Source organism: Ovis aries, chromosome 20 (assembly GCF_016772045.2).
Source record: "Ovis aries strain OAR_USU_Benz2616 breed Rambouillet chromosome 20, ARS-UI_Ramb_v3.0, whole genome shotgun sequence".
NCBI classification, from domain to species: Eukaryota; Metazoa; Chordata; class Mammalia; order Artiodactyla; family Bovidae; genus Ovis; species Ovis aries.
The window spans coordinates 21,767,962-21,773,372 of NC_056073.1; the positions used below are offsets into that span (position 1 = coordinate 21,767,962).

At 40.9% G+C, this 5,411-nt stretch overlaps 1 pseudogene; it reads left to right on the forward strand.

The window, feature by feature from the left end:
- The first annotated feature begins 2,290 nt into the window (after positions 1 to 2,290).
- LOC114109545 (large ribosomal subunit protein eL29-like) lies at positions 2,291 to 3,025 on the forward strand (annotated as a pseudogene).
- The last annotated feature ends 2,386 nt before the right edge of the window (positions 3,026 to 5,411 follow it).

Sequence of the window (5,411 nt, forward strand, 5' to 3'; positions counted from 1 at the left end):
AAGGAGACCTTAAAATTGTGAGCCGCTGGAGGCTCTCATATAACTATGTTCCTGGTAGGAGGACAAGGAGTCCTTTCCTCAAGATAGATTTGAACAGTGCTTCTCCATGTTGTTCAAAAAAAAAATCAACTGTGTAAATTTTAAAGATCTTATTAGCTCCATTCAATGATTTGCGAATTGAGCAGCATCCAACCTGGCAGATATTGTTATTGAACCAGATCCATTTGCCCAATGCATAGCAAGGCAAGTGCTGGGACGCAGAGGTTTACAGCCAAGAAAGAGTTTATTCACAAGGCAGCCAAGTGAGGATATAGGAGGAGTCTCAGAACTCTCTTCCTTGATGTGATGACTTTCAGATCCTTCAGATAGATGTTCCTACTTGCAAAACTCGCAATGGAAACAAAGCAGGACTCTTCAGGGCCTTCCTGGGGAAAAGCCTCTATGTCCCTCAACTCTTGTTTATAGAAAAGCTTTTGCCTCCTAGGCCTTCCTCTAGTTCCAAATAATGAAGTTAATCAGAGAAGCAAGAAAATACAGGGAAAAAAAAAAAAAAAAGAGAAAGCAGTCAAGCAAGACAAAACAATAATAGCTTAGTCATAAAACAAACTCAAGGACCTTTAGTTCCTTTTCAAGGGCTGTAGATAATATCCTGAGTCATATCTTTGAGTGGTTTTGCAGATACTAAAAACCCCTACCAGGTGGAGATGTTAACTGCCTGTGACCACCAGCATAAAGACGCCAGACCAGTTGGAACTAGAACGTTGATGATTGAAATTCCCGAAACATCATCCAGTTACCTCATCATCAACCAGTCAGAAAACTGTGCATAAGCTGATCATGCACCATGTCTAACTCTCTTCCTCTGTCTTTAAAAATCCCTTCCTGAAAGCCATTGAGGAATTCGGGTCTTTTGAGCATGAAAGGCCCGTGCTTGCTGCTTGGTGCCCTGCAATAAATGCAGCAATTTCCTTCACCACAATCTGGATCAGTAGTTGACATTGCTGAACATCTGGTAAATGAACCCAAAGCTGGGTCAGTAGCACAACAGGATCTTTTTAAAAAGATGTGCACACATCTCAAAGATGCAGAGAAGAAATTTACAGGTTTGCCAAAAAAAAACAAAAAATGTTCTGAGAAAAAGGAAGAAGGAACATCTCTTCCCTTATACATACCAGGAATTAAGTCTCTTACTTTTAATAAATATATGTCCTGACACTTGATTGGAGGGAATGAAGGAGGCAAGGGTTTCAAGGGAAAGCACAGACCAAAGAGTCCCGTTGACATAACCAGTGAACTGTTGCTATGAGGAGGAGGCCAGTGAGGCAGTCAGTGACCCAGTCTGGATACTGCAACTTGACGAATGAAAAGCAATAATCATTTTCTTTTGAAATCACAAAAATAAATAATTCTGCTACTCTAAAGACACAAAATAAATTGATATGAGGAATCAATCAAATTTAGTATGAGCATTTATAAAAGTCAAGTCTATAAACAGAAATAAATTGTGTAACTATTGTCATCATCTTTCTTCATCTTATCTGAGTGCATGTTGCTGAAAACAGAAGTTGGCATGTGAGACTCAATGTTATTGACATGTTTAAAAGAAATCGGCTAGTTCAGTTTGCAATGTTTAAATTCTTAGGAGATTTGACTTTATAAAATATTAGTGCTTATGAATTATATGATCAGTATTAAATATTTAGAGGAATACGTTAGATATTTTAAAGTTAAATGCATTGACTATCAAAGCGAATGCAAAAATTCAAAAGTCCTTTGGATATTTAAGATGTCAGCAATGCAGTTAAGCCAAAACTGGCACTCCCACCTGCTGAGGGGGTCAATTCTAAGACCTCAGTGCCTTCTTTGAGGACTGAAAGAAGTTACTTGTATTTCTCCAAGTACTAGCAGTATCTGAGCCACCTAGCATAGCCCCTGGCACAAAGCAACTGCTCAGTTAAAGTTGGCAGAAAGGCTTGTTTTACTTCAGGTGTATTATGTAGCTGAGTGCCTATTCTGAACCAGAACTTAGGAACACAGTAGCTAGGAAAGGTCCCATCACTAAGAATGGACATGTCATGACTAGACCACATTTGTGGTCTCCTATGTGTTGGTGACAGCAACAGTTGCTTTTGTGAAAAAAAAATGTAAAAGAAGAAACACTTAGTTTGACTCTTTCTCTTCAGGTCCCAGGAGCTTCAGGATCTGGAGTCCCCCACCAGGGTGGAGAGATAAGACCCAGCCCAGTGAGCCCTTAGCTCTAATTCTCCACTCTCATCCTCCAGGTGTAGACATGGCCAAGTCCAAGAACCACACATGCACAACCAGTCCTGAAAATGACACAGAAACAGCATCAAAAAATCCCAATCGGGATTTCCCTTGCGGTCCAGTGGCTAAGGCTCCACACTCCCAGTGCAAGGGGCCAGGGTTCGATCCCTGGCCAGGGAGCTAGATCCTGAATGCCATAACTAAAGATCCCCCACATGATGCAACAAAGACTAAACGGCCTGCTTGCCACAACTAAGACCTGGCACAGCCAAATAAATAAATAAAATTTTTAAAAAGTTATGACTCTGATCGCGATGATATGAGTCTTTTAAGGGGATGGACTATAAGTTCTCAAGGAATGTGCTTTACCGAGAAGCACGTGAAGGGCCTGAAGCAGACACAGGCCAATAACACCAAGGCCATGAATGCACGTGTTGAGGCTGTCAAGGCTCTCGTGAAGCCTAAGGAGGTCAAGCCCAAGATCCCAAAGGGTGGCAGCCACAAGCTAAGGTGACTTGCCTACACTGCTCGCCCTAAGCACAGAAAATCCGCTCATGCCTGCATCGCCAAGGGTCTCAGGCTCTGCTAGCCAAAATCCCAGGCCAAGACTGAAACCAAAGCCAAGGTCACAACTGCAGGTGCAGCTGCAACTCCAACTCCAGCTCAGGCTCAGGCTCAGGCTTTCAAAGGTGCCCAAGCACCCACAAAGCCTCCAGTACAGGCCTTCATCTGCCAATGTGAGGACAGAAAAGTGGTGTGACCCCTGGGCTGCTGTCTGCAGGGGACTAGTGTCCTCCTGTGCTATTTGACAAATAAACCTGAGGCAGGATCTGTCAATCAAAAAGAAAAAAAAAAGGTTGATTCTGATATTGTCCAACTGAACTGCAGTTCTGTGTACTGTCAACCTGATATGAGATAATTGACCTTCAGCAGGGACCACCTATGCTGGTAATTGGCAGTAAGCCCATCCTATGGGCTTCCCTGGTGGCTCAGACAATAAAGAATCTGCCTGCAGTGCAGGAGACCTCAGTTCGATTCCTGGGTCAGAAAGATCCTCTGGAGAAGGGAATGGCAACCCACTCCAATATTCTTGACTGGAGAACACCATGGACAGAGAAGCCTGGCTGGCTACAGTCCATGGGGTCTCAGAGTTGGACACGACTGAACTACTAATACACACAAGCCCGTTATATAGTTGTGCATAAGCATGCGGCAATTCCAAGAAATGTATGCTAAACAAACTGCAGACACACAGAGCATGAACCCTGTGCTAAATTAGGCTGGAGATAAGAATAAAAGCATCCAGAGGGAAAGCATAAAAAAGGGAGTTTAAACCCAAGCCAAGTAAAGTAAGCACCATAAGACTGTATCTTTATAACTTTGACTAACAACAGTTTGCTTCTTGATGCCCTCACGCTGGTCTAAAAATTAGATGTGACCTGGAAAAGATCCCTAATGCCTCATGGAGGAGACAAAGGAAAACTATTATAAATTTGTGCACATCTTAAATATCAAATTGAAAGTGTTACCTGTTTTAAACTTGGAGTTGTTCTAGGGGCAGAATCCTAAAAGCAAAGTATTCCGAAGCCTTCAAACTCTTTGCCCTCTAAATTTGTATTCCCTGGCAAGGGCCAGCAAAAATTTACATGAAACAAATCCGGTGGAACCAGGAGGAGAATCTTTCTGTCTCCTGGCAGCCTTAAGAGTGTCAGGAGATAATTTCCAGCTTATTTACCTTGCATTATGAGACAGTTACAGATGTATTACAGCTCTCCTCAATCACTTAGTTATGAGCATATTAACTTTCTTAGCAGCTGGAGTAATAGCTCACTATTTGAGAAAGAGACGAGACGTATTAGTGATTAAGTGACTTAATAAACAATCTGTCACTTTTCAAGTTTCATAAACCTGAGCACATTTATGAAGGACAAGGAGGTAGGCTCCTTTGTGTGTTTGATATAAAGCTTATGAGAGGTGAGGGAAGGATAATTTCAGGGTCTCCTAGAGTCCCTTTCTTATTTGAATGTATTCTCTGACAAAGCAGATAAAAATGAAATATATTTAGGAATTAGTTTCCATATTTGTTATTGAGCAAATAAGGGAAATAAGAAATTCTATACATGCTTATATTCATATCACACACATACATCACTGGTGTTAGGGGTGAGGCAATAATCATTTTTAGCTAAGAAGAATCTGCCTGCTCTAGACTGCTCATTTCCAGCTCTCCCATTTTATTTGCTGCCTGTGTGACCCTAGGCAGGTTACATATATCAGTTCTGTAATTCTGTCTCCTTCTCCATATAATGAGGGTAACTTTCCCCTTATGGTTGTTAGAAAGATTAAAAGGATTTTTAAAAACACTTAGAACACTGTCTGGCAAATAAGAAAGCATGCAATAAGTGGTGACAATTTTTATTCATCAAAAGTAGCCCCCAAAATAACTTTGTTAGGCAAGTCAGACTTTAAGTAAATTTACCATCAATTCATGTCCATGGGAGAATAGAGGGTATTTATTTGCAATGGCCTTGATGCTCTGTTGCTATCTCTCTTCAGTGAGATGAATTGGGGCTAGATCTGCTTTTGTATATATATAAAAAATTAGCATGGGATCTCCAGAATCTTTCTCTGCATTCTTGCCCCATGAGAGTCTAATGGCGTGAAGTCAGGAGAAAACATAATTTTCCACTTTTTCATACTCTAGGTAAGCCAGAGTTCCTTGCAGATCTCATAACTTGCCTGCGACATCTTTAACAGTAAAACAGAGGGGAAAAAAATCTTACTTCATGAGTAGGATGTCACTGTTTCTTTCTTCTACAACTGAACTCTGCTAGTTAAAACAAAATAGCTGGAAGAATGAGTCCTTGAATTACACACTACTCTGTGCTTGAAGGACATTTTCCAATAAGCAGCAACAGCCAGGATAGTAATTTTAAATCTGGGTTTATTTTTGTGTATGGTGTTAGAAAGTGATCTAGTTTCATTCTTTTACAAGTGGTTGACCAATTTTCCCAGCACCACTTGTTAAAGAGATTGTCTTTAATCCCTTGTATATTCTTGCCTCCTTTGTCAAAGAAAAGGTATCCATAGGTATGTGGATTTATCTCTGGGCTTTCTATTTTGTTCCATCTAAATGTAAGACCAGA